General features: G+C 40.9%; 1 protein-coding gene across 4 annotated transcripts in view; it reads right to left on the bottom strand.

Annotated features, from left to right (window-relative positions):
* LOC115112995 (caskin-2-like) overlaps positions 1-2,171 on the bottom strand; it is a 102,722-nt gene extending 100,551 nt beyond the window's left edge. For all 4 annotated transcript variants that reach the window (XM_029640148.2, XM_029640149.2, XM_029640151.2 and 1 more), the window contains exon 1: positions 1,715-2,171. The gene's annotated coding sequence lies outside the window, so the exon portion shown is untranslated. The remainder of the gene's footprint in view (positions 1-1,714) is intronic.
* Between the last annotated feature and the right edge of the window lie 15,357 nt (positions 2,172-17,528).

Raw genomic sequence — 17,528 nt, 5'->3', positions numbered from 1 at the left:
TGTAACTACAACATAATTAAGGATGGGTGGCTCTCTAAAACCAATCTAATGTGTTTGTTTTTCTTTCACTCAGGAAGCCTATTCACCATGGAATGTTATCTTAGGATCATTCCATGTCGGAATACTACTCCTTAACTCCTTCCACTTTCCTTCAACTTCTAGGAAATGTCTTTTTCACTTGGAGCTGTCTGGAACTCTGCCAATTGTCGGGGAAAAAGCTGCAAACTTTTCCTGACAGAAGTAAACTGGGGGCTCTGTCCCAAATGTCACCCTATTCCCTACATAGTGTAAGCCTACTACTTTTGACCAAAGCCCTACGGGCCCTGGTCAAATGTAGTACACTATATAGGGAATAGGGTGACATTTGGGACGCACACTGAAAGGCAGAAGTGACCGCATCTTAATACCATCCCCGAATTCTACATCACAGGGGACACAGCCAGCAGCACGTACGGGACAAAACATATCCAGGATAAATGCTTTAGGAGAAAAATACATTCGTCTGGTTTTTGGATTGTACAGCTGCAAGTGAATGAGGCATATCTGAGATCACACACAGAGCTGCAGCCACCCAGATCCAATTAAAATAGGAGTTTTCTGGGCAAAAACAAAACAGCAATTAAGACACCCAATGGAGCTGGGAGGCAAAGTGTTGGGCTAAAACACGAAAATATTGTACCACTTTTGTACCTCCAACTGAATGTGTTTTTTTTTTGTGTCACCTGTGCAATACTTTGCAAAGAAATGTCCTTCTGAAGGACAATGTTTTCTATTCTATTCTATCACATTCTATTCAATTATATTCAAATTCCTCCCATTCTTCTGAAAGGTTGTGCTGGGAGGGACTGTTATTGGTGTGTCTCTCTGTCTACAGCAGGGCTTCTGTTTACCATCAGGTTGTGGGGCTAAGTTATCACATATGCTGTCATTATAGAGACTACACAATAATAGGCAGTAGACACGGTCAAGTACAATAACAGATCACATCATATTAGCTATGATAATATGGAATGATAGGTGCTACATGTACGTGAAGGGAGGAGGCATCATGTAAGGCTGCAATCATGAATCCATTTTTATTCCAATCAGAAGTTACCCCATAGGATTTCTGTTCTGGATAACTAGTGGCTAGTAATGGCATGCATGTCAATGTGTCACAGACTCAGTTACCTTGCCTGCCAGCTAGTACATGACCCTCCTCTTGATTGCCATCAAGCCCAGTACACAGAGTTCAGAGGGTGTCATAACAACATCATAACAAACTGAGCAGCTGTCCATTGAGGGAGGCACGTGAGCATTTGTAAACAAACACAGAGCTGCTATAGCTAGAGGGCTTCCCTGTAGTTAGGAAAACAAACTGGTACAGTAACGTTATATCAAATAAATGGAACGGCTGGGGGGTCCCCGAGGAGAGGTTTGAAAACCCTGCCACACTTCGAAGGAATAGACTAGAACCCCAATAGAATAGAACCAAATGAACAGAATAGGACAGAACATGATATAAATTATTATTATTATTATAATAACGGTAGATCTAGCTAGATAGAAAATAACTAATTAATAGAACGTCGGACGTTGCTGCTAGCTAGATTTGGGCTCGTTTTTTCGACCAGTTGTATCAAATTTGCAGATTGGTTAGTCCGATTTTGATTTGTGGTCTTCCAAGACCGCTCAATAATAAACAAACGAAGAGGTCAAAGACAGAACATCTTACCAGTATTGTAAATGTGTTCACAGGTTGTCCGGTCCCTGTTGAAGGATTGGAGGAGTGTAGAGTAGTGCTCAGCTAGCGTTTGTCAGGTGCTTGGAGCCGAGGCTCAAGGAGCAGACCGCACAAAAGGTGTGTGTATAAAGAAGTTATGCTGCTAGCGAAACAATATCCAGAATACTTTCTGATAAGTGGTTGAAAGTCAAACTCTGACTTCATTCAGTTCTTTTCCTACTCCCTGTTTTACTGAAGGTCAATAGAATAATGTCACCCTCGCCAGGCAGTTCGACTGAATCGTGCGCGCGCTAGGAGACCTGATCTGACACATTTTCAATTTAGACTAATCCCTCTGCGACCTCGAGCGAATCTGACACCTTTTCAATTTAGACTAATCCCTCTGCGACCTCGAGTGGATCTGACACCTTTTCAATTTGACTAATCCCTCTGCGAGCTCGAGCGGAACGAGCGACTCCTCGAGGTTTTGGCTCCGCCTCCGCACGCATCAAAACTCTGGGGAAGAACTTCGGAGGGAGACGACTCGTATGCTACTGTACCACATATCTAGGATAGGATTACTTTACTCCCATACTATCCTTAATCACCAGGGGAGTGAAAGGTATCTGACTCCGTATCAGTAGTTGGGCTATATGGATAATTTATTGGAGACAGAATTAAGTTTGCCAGTAGACAAGACAAGGTCGGTTTACCATATTGCATCGATCCTTGCTATGAGCCACTTTACAATTCATACCAAATGTGTTAACCTTATGGTGTTTGCCTTTCATGCCTGAGACACGGGTTCGCTTCCCGCTCCGTCAGTTCGCTACAATGGTGTCAGAAATGGAATGGTGGCCGTGGGGTCATCGAAGCGCACAGCCCGGTATGTGTGAGGGATCTGAGGTTAGTCAAAACACTGGGACATGCTTTCCGGTTCGGAGGGGGCAGGGTACTGATCCTAGCTATATGAGCCACGTTTCCCACCAAATGTGTTAACCCTATTGGTGCAATGTGTAGGATTTTTGCCTTTCACGCTGTTGCGGGTTCGCTTCCCACTCCCTCCGTTTGCTACAATATACACTGATTATACGCACAGCCTCAATTCGTCGGGGCATAGACTCTACAAAGTGTCAAAAGCGTTCCACATGGATGTTGGCCTATGTTGACTCCAATGCTTTCCACAGTTGTGTCAAGGTGGGTGGATGGCCTTTGGGTGGTGGACCATTCTTGATTACACACGGGAAACTGTTGAGCGTGAAAAACTCAGCGTTTCAGTTCTCGACACAAACCGATGCACCTAGAACCTACTACCTTACCCGGTTCAACGGCACTTAAAGCGGCGTCTGTATTAAAATAGTCTGAAAGGATTTGGAAAGGAGTTTATGTGTATGTAACCCAAATAACAATTCGACCGGGCCACAGTTTGAAGTTGTGTTTGGTTTTAGCGCCACTTGGTGGTATGACGGGGTATCATGAGTAATGCACATGTTGCAGACAATACTGCAGTGTGTGCTTTCAAACAAAAGTAACAAAATAAAATACATGTTTTATAATCTTGTTTGAACAATGAATAATTTACACTTGGTGGTTTATTTTCTCTTACAGAGAGAATAAACGGTCAGAAGCAGATTCATTAAACCATTTTACAATTGTAACATTTAAAATAACAATAGTTATTGTATCATTCAAAGAATGTTCTGTGTCCTGAACTCAAACATGAGTGGGAGGGAGTGTTACAATGGCTCTTATATTCTTGACTCATTGTTTTCTCTTTCAGTGCCATTCACAGTGTATTCAACCCAGAAAAAGGAGAAACTTTAAATGTCTAGAAATGTCCGGAGCTACGGTATGTTCAGCTTTTTTCCTTTAGCCCCTGGTTGAAAGTAGTGCACCAAAAGGGAATAGGGTGCCATTTCGGACAAGAAGCATGGTATTTCCTCTTCATTCTCCCCGTCATCATCAGTTCTCCACATGTTCCCTCCCCTTATGGAAAACCATTTCACATGTGACATTTCCACATGTTTTGCACAAAACTTCACATGTGATGACGTGGATTTTCACGTTTGAAATCATGTCAAACCATGTGTTTTTGGAACACTTCACATATGATGGACTTTCACATGTGATCAAAAACCTTTCACATGTGATCAAAAACCTTTCACATGTGATCAAAAACCTTTCACATGTGATCAAAAACCTTTCACATGTGATCAAAAACCTTTCACGTGATCAAAAACCTTTCACATGTGATCAAAAACCTTTCACATGTGATCAAAAACCTTTCACATGTGATCAAAAACCTTTCACATGTGATCAAAAACCTTTCACATGTGATCAAAAACCTTTTACATGTGATCAAAAACCTTTCACATGTGGATTAACATTTTCACATGAAATTTCACAGGTGATGAACTGCAAATAAAAAAGAGTTGTGATCAAATCAGATTTGATTTGTCACATGTGCCAAATACAGCAGATGTAGACCTTCCCGTGAAAGCTTTCTTACAAGCCCTTAACCAACAATGCAGTTAGAGAAATAGAGTTGATAAAATATTTACTAAATAACCTCAAGTTTAAAAAATCGAATCAATGTAACACAATACATAACAAGGCTACATACACAGTGCTTTCAACTTACATTGTGTATGTTTATACAGTAATTATTATTCAACATGTCTTTACTTTGGGTTTGAACTCACAACCTCTTGGTTCACCTCATGCCAATATTCTTGCTATGCCACCATATCTGTCAGTTACTGATTTCACCTATATTCCTACACTTTAGACTTCAAAGTAAATCTCAGCTTTGTTAAAAATACACTCAAGAAAAAGTATTATATTTATCATAGTGATTCAGGAGTATCATTAAAACAGAATAATATGTCACACCAACATTACACACCTGTACAGCAAACCCTGAAATTTCTGAAATAAGTCAATTAATTCAATGACGAGAGAATAGTCAGAATAACTAATAGCTAAAATAGCAGTGCAGATGGCTTCTGATAAGTGCAGAGATGTATTATAGATAATGAATGTTTAAAGGACTGCTAAAGGCTTTGTGGTGCTGCAGAAAGATCAGCATATGTCAAATCCAGCAGTTGTGAGTGAGTTCAAATCACAGGTGGGGTAATATTTTAGCTGAACAGCGATAACATGGAATTGCACATTTAAAAACATGTAAAGTGCTTCAAAAGCAGACGTGTTCACCACATGTGAAATGTCACATGTAAAGTGTTCCAAAAACACTTTTTCACATGTGAAATATCATGTGAAGTGTTCCAAAAATGTGTTTTAACATCTGAAATGTCTGGTGAAGTGTTCCAAAACATGTTTTCACATGATTTTAGATTCGATATGTCACATGTGAAGTGTTCCAAAAACAGGTTTTTACATGATTTCCCTTGTGAAATTTCATGTTTCACGTGTGAAATCATGCAATTTTCCACATGTGAAATCATGTGGTTCAACATGTGATAACATGAAACTACACTGTTATCCATTGCTATTAATTTTGGGGTAAATGTTATGGTCATTATAAGATACATTTTTACAGTAATAGGATAATGTATTAGAGTTTTTCTATATAAATTCATCAAAAAAAGAAACGTCCCTTTTTCAGGACCCTGTCGTTCAAAGACAATTCGTAAAAATCCAAATAACTTCACAGAGCTTCATTGTAAAGGGTTTAAACACTGTTTCCCATGCTTGTTCAATGAACCATAAACAATTAATGAACATGCAGCTGTGGAACGGTCGTTAAGACACTTAACAGCTTACAGACGGTAGGCAATTAAGGTCATAGTTATGAAAACTTAGGACACTAAAGAGGTCTTTCTACTGACTCTGAAAAACACCAAAATAAAGATGCCTGGGGTCCCTGCTCATCTGTGTGAACGTGCCTTAGGCATGCTGCAAGGAGGCATGAGGACTGCAGATGTGGCCAGAGCAATACATTGCAATTTGCGTTTATCGTCAAAGGAATGAGCGTTACACAGAGGCCTGTACTCTAGAGCGGGATCGATTTGGAGGTGGAGGGTCCGTCATGGTCTGAGGCGGTGTGTCACAGCATCATCGGACTGAGCTTGTTGTCATTGCAGGCAATCTCAACGCTGTGTGTTATAGGGAAGACATCCCCCTCCCTCATGTGGTATCCTTCCCGCAGGCTCAACCTGACATGACCCTCCAGCATGACAATGCCAGCAGCCATACTGCTTGTTCTTTGCCTGATTTCCTGCAAGACAGGAATGTCAGTGTTCTGTCATGGCCAGCAATCCCATTAAGCACGTCTGGGACCTGTTGGATCGGAGGGTGAGGGCTAGGGCTAGGGCTATTCCCCCCAGAAACTTGCAGGTGCCTTGGTGGAAGAGTGGGGTAATATCTCACAGCAAGAACTGGCAGATCTGGTGCAGTTCATGAGAAGGAGATGCACTGCAGTACAGCTGGTGATCACACCAGATACTGACTGTTACTTTTGATTTTGACTCCCCCTTTGTTCAGGGACACATTATTCCGTTTCTGTTAGTCACATGTCTGTGGAACTTGTTCGGTTTATATCTCAGTTGTTGAATCTTGTTATCTTCATACAAATATTTACGCATGTTAAGTTTGCTGAAAATAAACGCAGTTGACAGTGAGAGGACGTTTATTTACTGTCAATTGCAATGCACTCGGGTACTTTTTGGCCCTTCCTGCAAATTAACTTGGTATGCCTGACTTGCAATTGCATTTAAAGGTAGATGTGCTTATGGCACAACATGTTGTTTTTTTATCCTGTAATTTTATAGTCATTTTCCAGCTACTGCGTTGCGGTGAAAATAGTGGAAACAACTGTGAAGGTATTTCTACAGATGAACTGTATTTTGTCAGTAGATATACAACAACAAACTGTATTCAGGAAGTACACATCAATTCAAATTATAATTAAATCATTTTCAATACCGTAAAATTAGGAATTGGAACATAAATGGAAATAATCTCAACATCTGTTAGCAGACTTGGGATGCAACCACATCTGGGATTTGAACTCACAACCTCAACCACACGTTGCACCTTGGTCCACTTCTTCCGATGGGCGTTACAAGTGTTTTTGGTTCACCCTGTTGGACAGAAAGAGAAGGTTGAGGTTGTTAGGGAGATTAAGTATCATACATAAGGTGTTATGTTGTCAAAAAAGTGTGTTATTGCTGACAATACTGTGTTTACATGATGTCACATCTTCACTATTTACTTTAAAGTGACAGAATAAAGGCCATAAATAGTGTACGTCATCAGAAACATTCAGTTAGCCGTGAGCCAGGCACATCTCCCGGATAGAAAACTAAATTACTACAACTACAATACCTCTTTCGCCATCTGGCTTGGATCGTTAGTCGACACTGCACCCCGCCGCACCACCACGGCAGGTCTGCCGACGAATACTCCATCCGCTGTGCCTTCAACCGGCCTCCGTCGGACGTCGGAGCAGACGCTTCTACTAGCCCCGGGCTACTATCTTTAAACGCCGCGTGATAGCGTGGTAGCGACTACTCCACGGCTTCCCTGTTCCTTCTATTGCTGCCCCCTGGACCCTATGATCACTTGATTACATAGCTGATGCCCGCTGGACTGTCCATTAATCACGGTACTCTATTCTGTTTGTTTATTTATATATATATATATATATTTAAAAAAAAATATCTGTCGGCCCCAGCCGCGAACTCAGGTGTGAACTCTCTGTGTGTAGTTAACCGACCCTCTCTGCCCAGTCATCGCCATTTTACCTTTTAGCTGATTAGCTGTTGTTGTCTCATCCGTTGTTGTCTTAGTTAGCTCTCCAAATCAACACCTGCGATTACTTTATGCCTCGCTGTATGTCTCTCTCATATGTCAATATGCCTTGTATACTGTTGTTTAGGTTAGTTATCATTGTTTTAGTTTACTGTGGAGCCCCTAGTTCCACTCATTATACCTCTGATACCTCCTTTGTCCCACCCCCTACACATGCAGTGACCTCACCCATTATAACCAGCTTATCCAGAGATACAATCTCTCTTATCGTCACTCAGTGCCTGGGCTTACCTTCGCTGTACCCGCACCCCACCATACCCCTGTCTGCACATTATGCCCTGAATCTATTCTACCATGCCCAGAAATCTGCTCCTTTTATTCTTCGTCCATAACGCTCTAGGCGACCAGTTCTGATAGTCTTTAGCCATACCCTCATCCTACTCCTCCTCTGTTCCTCGGGTGAGGCACCCTCATTTGTTGACTTCTGTGATCGAAAAAGCCTTGGTTTCATGCATGTCAACATCAGAAGCCTCCTCCCTAAGTTTGTTTTACTCACTGCTTTAGCACACTCCGCCAACCCTGATGTCCTTGCCATGTCTGAATCCTGGCTTAGGAAGGCCACCAACAATTCTGAGATTTCCAAACCCAGCTACAACATTTTCCGTCAAGATAGAACTGCCAAAGGGGGAGGAGTTGCAATCTACTGCAGAGATAGCTCGCAAAGTTCTGTCATACTTTCCAGGTCTATACCCAAACAGTTTGAACTTCTTATTTAAAAAATTAACCTCTCCAGAAATAAGTCTCTCAATGATGCCGCCTGCTATAAACCCCCCTCTGCTCCCAGCTGTGCCCTGGACACCATTTGTGAATTGATCGCTCCCCATCTATCTTCAGAGTTCGTTCTGTTAGGTGACCTAAACTGGGATATGCTTAACACCCTGGCAGTCCTACAATCTAAGCTAGATGCCCTCAATCTCACACAAATCATCAAGGAACCCACCAGGTACGACCCTAAATCCATTAACATGGGCACCCTCATAGCCATTATCCTGACCAACTTGCCCTCCAAATACACCTCCGCTGTTTTCAATCAGGATCTCAGCAATCACTGCCTCATTGCCTGTATCCGCTATGGGTCTGCGGTCAAACGACCACCCCTCATCACTGTCAAACACTCCCTAAACCACTTCTGCCAGCAGGCCTTTCTAATCGACCTGGCCCGGGTATCCTGGAGGGATATCAACCTCATCCTGTCAGTCGAGGATGCCTGGTCATTCTTTAAAAGTAATTTCCTCACCATCTTAGATAAGCATGCCCTGTTCAAAAAATGCAGAACTAAGAACAGATATAGCCCTTGGTTCACTCCAGACCTGGCTGCCCTTGACCAGCAAAAAAACATTATGTGGCGCACTGCAATAGCATCGAATAGTCCCCATGATATGGAACTGTTCAGGGAAGTCAGGAACCATTACACGCAGTCAGTCAGCAAAGGCTAGCTTTTTCAAGCAGAAATTCGCATCCTGTAGCTCTAACTCCAAAAAGTTTTGGGACACTGTAAAGTCCATGGAGAACAAGAGCACCTCCTCCCAGCTGCCCACTGCACTGAGGCTAGGTAACACAGTCACCACTGATAAATCCATGATAATCGATAATTTCAATAAGCATTTCTCAATGGCTGGCCATGCCTGCCTCCTGGCTACTCCAACCCCGGCCAACAGCTCCTCCCCCCCCGCAGCTACTCGCCCAAGCCTCCCCAGCTTCTCCTTCACCCAAATCCAGACAGCAGATGTTCTGAAAGAGCTGCAAAACCTGGACCCATACAAATCAGCTGGGCTAGACATTCTGGACCCTCTCTTTCTAAAACAATCCGCCGCCATTGTTGCAACCCCTATTACCAGCCTGTTCAACCTCTCTTTCCTATCCTCCAGGATCCCTAAAGATTGGAAAGCTGCTGCGGTCATTCCCCTCTTAAAAGGGGGAGACACCCTAGACCCAAAATGTTACAGACCTATGTCCATCCTGCCCTGCCTATCTAAAGTCTTCGAAAGCCAAGTTAATAAACAGATCACTGACCATTTCGAATCCCACCGTACCTTCTCCGCTCTGGAATCCTGCTTCCGAGCCGGTCACAGGTGCACCTTAGCCACGCTCAAGGTACTAAACGATATCATAACCTCCATCGATAAAAGACAGTACTGTGCAGCCGTCTTCATCGACCTGGCCAAGGCTTTCGACTCTGTCAATCATCGTATTCTTATCGGCAGACTCAATCGCCTTGGTTTTTCTAATGATTGCCTCACCTGGTTCGCCAACTACTTTGCAGACAGAGTTCAGTGTGTCAAATCGGAGGGCATGTTGTCCAGACCTCTGGCAGTCTCTACGCAGACGACACCATTCTATATACCTCTGGCCCTTCCTTGGACACTGTGCTAACTAACCTCCAAACGAGCTTCAATGCCATACAACACTCCTTCCGTGGCCTCCAACTGTTCTTAAACGCTAGTAAAACCAAATGCATGCTTTTCAACCGTTCGCTGCCCGACCCGCCCGCCCGACTAGCATCACCACCCTGGACGGTTCCGATCGAGAATATGTGGACAACTATAAATACCTAGGTGTCTGGTTAGACTGTAAACTCTCCTTCCAGACTCATATTAAACATCTCCAATCAAAAATCAAATCTAGAATCGGCTTTCTATTTTGCAACAAAGCCTCCTTCACTCACGTCGCCAAACTTACTCTAGTAAAACTGACTATCCTACCGATCCTCGACTTCGGCGATGTCATCTACAAAATAGCTTCCAACACTCTACTCAGCAAACTGGATGCAGTCTATCACAGTGCCATCTGTTTTGTTACCAAATCACCTTATACCACCCACCACTGCGACCTGTATACTCTAGTCGGCTGGCCCACGCTACATATTCGTCGCCAGACCCACTGGATCCAGGTCATCTATAAGTCTATGCTAGGTAAAGCTCCGCCTTATCTCAGTTCATTGGTCACGATAACAACACCCACCCGTAGCATACGTTCCAGCAGGTATATCTCACGGATCATCCCCAAAGCCAACACCTCATTTGGCCGCCTTTCCTTACAGTTCTCTGCTGCCAGTGACTGGAACGAATTGCAAACATTGCTGAAGTTTGAGACTTTTATTTCCCTCACCAACTTTAAACATCAACTATCTGAGCAGCTAACCGATCGCTGCAGCTGTACATTGTCCATCTGTAAATAGCCCACCCAATCTATCTACCTCATCCCCATACTGTTTTTATTTTATTTACTTTTCTACTTTTCTGCTTTTGCACACCAGTATCTCTACTTGCACATCATCATCTGCTGATTTATCACTCCAGTGTTAATCTGCTAAATTGTAATTACTCGCTCCTATGGCCTATTTATTGCCTTCCTCCTCAAGCCTTTTGCACACACTATATATAGACTTTATTTTTTCTACTGTGTCATTGATTTGTGTATTGTGTTATTAGCTTGTTTATTATTAACTCCATGTGTAACTCTGTGTTGTTGTCTGTGTCACACTGCTTTGCTTTATATTGGCCAGGTCGCAGTTGCAAATGAGAACTTGTTCTCAACTTGCCTACCTGGTTAAATAAAGGTGAAATAAAAAATAAAAATAAATAAAAGTTCAACTACAATTCCAGTTGACTACATAATGATATTACATGTCCTTAGACTTGGTTAGGTGCACATCTAATGTACTTCTATGTTCATCCTTCATACTGTATGAATTTCTGAGCAAGGAGCTATTGAAATTTTAAATATTGAAAAATTCATGTAAAATTTTGTGAGATAAAAATGGACAAACTAAAGGGTGTGCAATGTGTAGGCCCACTGAGTGGACATGTTGAACCTTGTTTGAAGTCAGTAGGTCACATGACCAAGGAGCTATTGAAATTTGAAAAATGAATGTAAAAACGTGTGAGATGAAAATGGACAAACTAAAGGGTGTGCAACATAGAAGGGTAGTCAGTGGACATTCTGCACCTTGTTTGAAGTCAGTCGGTCACATGACCAAGGAGCTATTGGAATTTAAAACTATGAAAAATGTACGTTACACCGCTTGATTTTACAGTACACAAATAAGAGTGTGCAATATCGAAGGCTAGTCTGTGGACATTCTAAAGTTTGTTTGAGTCCAGTAGGTCACATGACCAAGGAGCTATTGAAGTTTTACATTTTGAAAAATTAATGTAAAAACATGTGAGATTAAAACGGACAAACTGAAGGGTGTACAATATAGAAGGGTAGTCAGTGGATATTCTGAATCTTGTTTGAAGTCAGTAGGTCACATTACAAAAGAGCAATTGAAATTCAAAAATGTAAATAAATCATTTAAATTAGTGCGAGATGTAAATCGACAAAAAATAAGTGTGTGCAATGTGTGTCTATGCCATCGGCTTAGCTACAACCAGTTTTGAAAGTTTTAGGAGTAATGGTTAAAGAGCTATTGAAATTTGAAAAATGTGATTTGTCACTACGTTAACGGTCCCTAACTGCTCTTGGTGGACGTAAGGAAAAATACAGGCAAATATCAAATTAAATCAAATTAATTTATATAGCCCTCCTTACATCAGCTGATACAGTATATCAAAGTGCTGTACAGAAACCCAGCCTAGCTACCTCTTGGTTGAAAGTGTATTGATGTTTCTGCAGTGCCACCAAGTTAATACTACTTAATAACTACCGGTTATTACCCGGTGTACACAAAGGTCAAAGGTACACTTCACAGCTACACATATATGAACTCACATGATACAGTTCGGTACCTTATAGGTATAATGGGACATTTTTCTACCCAATATTTTGAATATAAAGGTACTGCTTTGATAGGTGGTGGGGGGGGCAAGGTAATAGTGGGTTGTTATGGGAATATAGGGGGTGTGGTCAAATATGTGTATTTGTGCCAGTCATCAGTGGAAGTGTTGTAGCAATTTAAGTGTTTAATGGTTATGCCGATGTAAGTAGAGCATCTCCTTTGACACTGTCTGCTCTGCAAATTGTGTAAGTGAATCTGTCAGTAATGAGCTGTGAAGCAGTTGTGCTGCATCTCCCACATGCTGACCTCCTGACATCACTAAGGAAATTACTTAGATAACAGCATTTTCGGCAGTTAAATGTAACAACAAAACACTATTTATAAAAAGCAATCTATTAATGTGTTTTTGAACGGTATAAATTGTTTACAAGCATGATAGCTGTACTTTTACTTTATGGTTGACTCAGCTTATTGGCCATTAGCCAAGTGGTGTCTTCGAACGATTTCAAAGCATGCGAATGCACCCAGCTGGTACAGACCAGTACCATGTGAGTTCCTATGTGTACCTCTAAAGGTACCTTATGTGTGCATTTCACCTTTTTGTACACCAGGGAACAACACTGTACTGTAACCGTACTCTTATTTGTGAGAGTGTGTGGATGTGTGGAGCAGGAAGAGGAGCAGGCACAAGTCTCTGCCCACCTGGTCTGGAGGAGGGAAGAGCAACACGTTTACCTTACTTTGCTACCTGCCAACTACACGGTTTTAACTTTTTAATTACCATTTTATATTTTTATTTTTTCCCTTGCTCAACTTTTTTCATTCAACTTTTTCACCCCGGATGCTTTATCTGGACGTGGTTCGTCAGGACCTCCACCAGCCAAAGCTAAGTAACGTTAGTAACATTAACATTATGCCTTCTAATTGCAGTCGCTGTACTCATAATATACAGGAGAACGATCGCCTTATGGTGAGGATAGCTTCCGAGGTAAAGATATTTTCAGGTTGGATATTCAACTGATATTCTGATGTGCTGACTTGTTGCACCCTCGACAACTAATGTGATTATTATTATTTGACCATGCTGGTCATTTATGAACATTTGAACATCTTGGCCATGTTCTGTTATAATCTCCACCCGGCACAGCCAGAAGAGGACTGGCCACCCCTCATAGCCTGGTTCCTCTCTAGGTTTCTTCCTAGGTTTTGGCCTTTCTAGGGAGTTTTTCCTAGCCACCGTGCTTCTACACCTGCATTGCTTGCTGTTTGTGGTTTTAGGCTGGGTTTCTGTACAGCACTTTCATATATCAGCTGATGTAAGAAGGGCTGTATAAATACATTTAATTTACTGTATTTTCACCTCAAGAAAAAAACCTCTAGGGGACCTTGACACAATGTTCTAAGAATGTCCTAAAACGTACTGGGGGAAATCGATGGATAAAACAGGGAACTAAATAAAACCTGCAGGGAACCACAACTGTTTAAATTGAATGAATGTCAATTGTGCTTTTCAAAGTAAAATATTCTAAATGACATTTATTTCACATTAATTTCACATGTCCACATGTCACGTTTCATATGTTGTCATCACATGTCACATGTTGCTTCACATGTTGTCAAATGTTATCACATTAACTTCACATTAAATCACGTGATCACTGTTACGCTCGTCGTTGAATGAATGAGACCAAAGCGCAGCGTGGAAAGTGTTCATGATAATTTTATACTGAAACACCGACAAAACAACAAAATATAAACAAACGTAAAGTTCTGCAGGGCTATACAGCAACTGTGCAAAAACAAGATCCCACAAACTAGGGTGGAAAACAGGCTGTCTAAGTATGATTCCTAATCGGAGACAACGATAGACAGCTGCCTCTGATTGGGAACCATACCCGGCCAACAAAGAAATAGAAAACTAGAATGCCCACCCAAATCACACCCTGACCTAACCAAATAGAGAAATAAAAAGGCTCTCTAAGGTCAGGGTGTGACAATCACATGAGATCACATCTTCAGATTTGAAATTCATGTCATTTTTCCAGGTACAGTTTGATTAATTTGTTGTCATAATTTGTCGTCCATATATTCATCTCCTGTATATAATCGTGATTGGTGAAGAATACCATTGGTGAGTGGTGTTTGTTGTAGTTGTAGAAGTTTGGGTACTTCTTGTAGTCCAAGGTGCTGCACCTGGTTGAGCGAAAAGACAGGAATATCTTTTAGTATTATAGGATCCAATCTTAGCTCGAGAGAACAACAAAATATGATAATGTATTCTCAGGTAATAATATATTCTCATATACAGAGAATAGTATGATCAGTGATGTGAAGTACTTAAGTAAGAAATACTTTTAAATACCACTTAAGTATTTTGGGGGGGTATCTGGACTTTACTATTTATATTTTTGACAACTTTTACTTTTACTCTACTACATTCCTAAATAAAATATGTACTTTTTACTCCTGTACATTTTCCATGACACCAAAAAGTACTTACATTTCTAATGCTCAAGCAAGACAGAATTATTCATAAACCTGTCAATATAACGCTTTGGCATCTCTACTGGATCTGTCAGACTCACAAAAACGCAATTTGTAAATTATGTCTGAGTGTAGGAGTCTGCCCCTGTCTGTCTGTCCCCCCCAAAATAATGTGCTGTCTAGTTTGCTTAATAAAAGGAATTTGATGTATAGTATTTACTTTTACTTTGTATTTTTACTCAAGTATGACAATTTCAACAAAAAAAAAATCAATTTCGACAACTTTTTCCACCACTGTACATTTAAAACCAGATACGTTTGGACTTTTACTCAAGTAGTATTTTGCTGGGTGACTTTTACTTGAGTCATTTTTGATAGAGGAAAATATAGTTTAGATAATCAATTATGTATACATTAATGATTAGAACCATTCATGCTAATACTTATGTTATGATTTGAAAAGTATGGGTTCTTAATTGTACTGTTACTGAAAATGTAAGCAGAAATGAATTGTGTTTGTGTCTCCTGGGAAAGGGATAAGATCGTTTTTCAAACTGATGAGAATGTTTTGGTTGGATTCCATTAGGGGAGAGGAGTTTATCCTTTAGACAGGTTGGAATGTAGAGTTAACGTGGGAGCGAGGCTGTGGCGGTCCGACAGATAAGAAATGTCTGGGAGACGTTCCAGGCCTGATGAACAATGGGCTCTTGTGAGAATCAGAGAGAGGGTGTAACTGATGACGTCATTTTATGTCTTCTTTCTTTAAAATGTAATGTTCTTTGTATTTTGGGCCAGTACTCTCTGGAATTAAACGCTCTTTAACCTGGCTTTTAAGACTGGTCTCGATCTACTTCATGCATAATTAATGAATTTACAACTCATTAAATGAATTAGAAATGAGTGTGAATTTAATTGGTTTTGGCAATTAAAACATTAAAGGAATTTAGAATTCCTCTATCAATTTTCTATTAAGGTATCTTAACTTCTACTCAAGTATGACAATTGAGTACTTTGTCCACCACTAAATATGATACAGATAACTGCCAAAATAAAGGAAACACCAACATAAAGTGTGTTAATGCAGCTTGGCATAGATTCTACAAGTGTCTGGAACTCTATTGGAGGGATGTGACACCATTCTTCCATGAGAAATTCCATAATTTGTTGTTTTGTTGATAGTGGTTGAAATCACTGTCTCAGGTGCCGCTCCAGAATCTCCCATAAGTGTTCAATTGGGTTGAGATCTGGTGACTGAGACGGCCATGACATATGGTTTACATCGTTTCCATGCTCATCAAACCATTCAGTGACCACTCGCGTCTCCTGTGGATGGGAGCATCGTCATTCTATTGGGGCTTAGCTATGGTAGACAAAATAATGACCTGCCAGCATTTTTATACATGACCCTAAGCATGATGGTATGTTAATTGCTTAATTAACTCAGGAAACACACCTGTGTAGAAGCATCTACTTTCAATATTCTTTGTATCCCTCATTTACTCAAGTATTTCCTTTATTTTGGCAGTATGTTGTAGAACTGCTATATGGCAGTTACTTATTTATTTACTCCTGAACTTATTTAGGCTTGCCATAACAAGGGGGTTGAATACTTATTAACTCAAGACATTTCATCTTTTCATTTTTAATTCATTTGTAATAGTTTCTAAAAACATAATTATGGAGTATTGTGTGTAAGGCCAGTGACACAAAATCAAAATTTAATAAATGTTCAATTCAGACTGTAACACAACAAAATATGGAAAATGTCAAGGGATGTGAATACTTTCTGAAGGAACTGTATACACACCCCGTCCACCTCCTGCTGCCATGGGTACAGGGTCAGGCAGGAGCTGGTGACTCGCTGGCGTAGGGATCAAATCCACTGCTGCCTTTAAAACGACACAATAAATACAGAGGTATACATTATAAACACAGTATAACACACGGTACTGGATATATTCACAGAAACACATATAGTGTTGGAGCCAATTTGGGTTGATGTTATATTATGGTAATATTCGGGCATTACACTCCAGACCACTAGGGGCAGACAAATGGTGGTAAACACACATCATGTGATCTATAAACACGCAGCTGTTTGAACGTATGGTGTGGATGTGGATGGTGGGAGAGCTCATGGTTCTTACCACAATCAAACTATTGCAAACAAATGCAAGAAAACTAAAGAAACGTCAAACAAGATACAGGAGATTGCTCGTCAACATTACGGATAAACATGCATTTATTCAAGGTAACCCCTATTGCCAAGTCTAATTGCTGCCATCCACTCGCCCAGTGACATTAGCTACTTAGAAATCGTATATTTTTCCGATGCAAATTGTCATAACATGTATTATGTGTACACACACTCAATCAAAGAGAGAGCGAGAGAGATTACCTAAGTAGTTGTAACCCATGAAACTAAAGGGGTTGTTGAAATGGGCCAATCGGTTCCATTCACTAACACTACTGAGCAGGTCTCTGTCCAGGTAGACAGTATGTCGGTAATAAAGGTCTTCTGAAACTCTGGATCTATGGAGTCTTTGCTATGATGAGGACTTACCGAATACTGATCCTCTTGTTGACACTCTCATTGAAGAACAACACATAACCAAAGAGACCAGAGTACAGACAAGACCAAAATAATCAGGAAAGCTTTCCATGGGTCAATTTCTCAGCATTTCTGATAGATTTTAAAAGCAATATATTTACAGTACCTGTTCTTGCTCTATGGCTGAGCCTGTCACACCTCATTTGCAAACAGCCACGAGACCATAAAGGTCTTCATTA

Source organism: Oncorhynchus nerka, linkage group LG28 (genome assembly GCF_034236695.1).
Source record: "Oncorhynchus nerka isolate Pitt River linkage group LG28, Oner_Uvic_2.0, whole genome shotgun sequence".
NCBI lineage: Eukaryota > Metazoa > Chordata > Actinopteri > Salmoniformes > Salmonidae > Oncorhynchus > Oncorhynchus nerka.
Note: the sequence above shows the minus strand (reverse complement) of the source record. Positions and strands in the feature narration are given on the sequence as shown.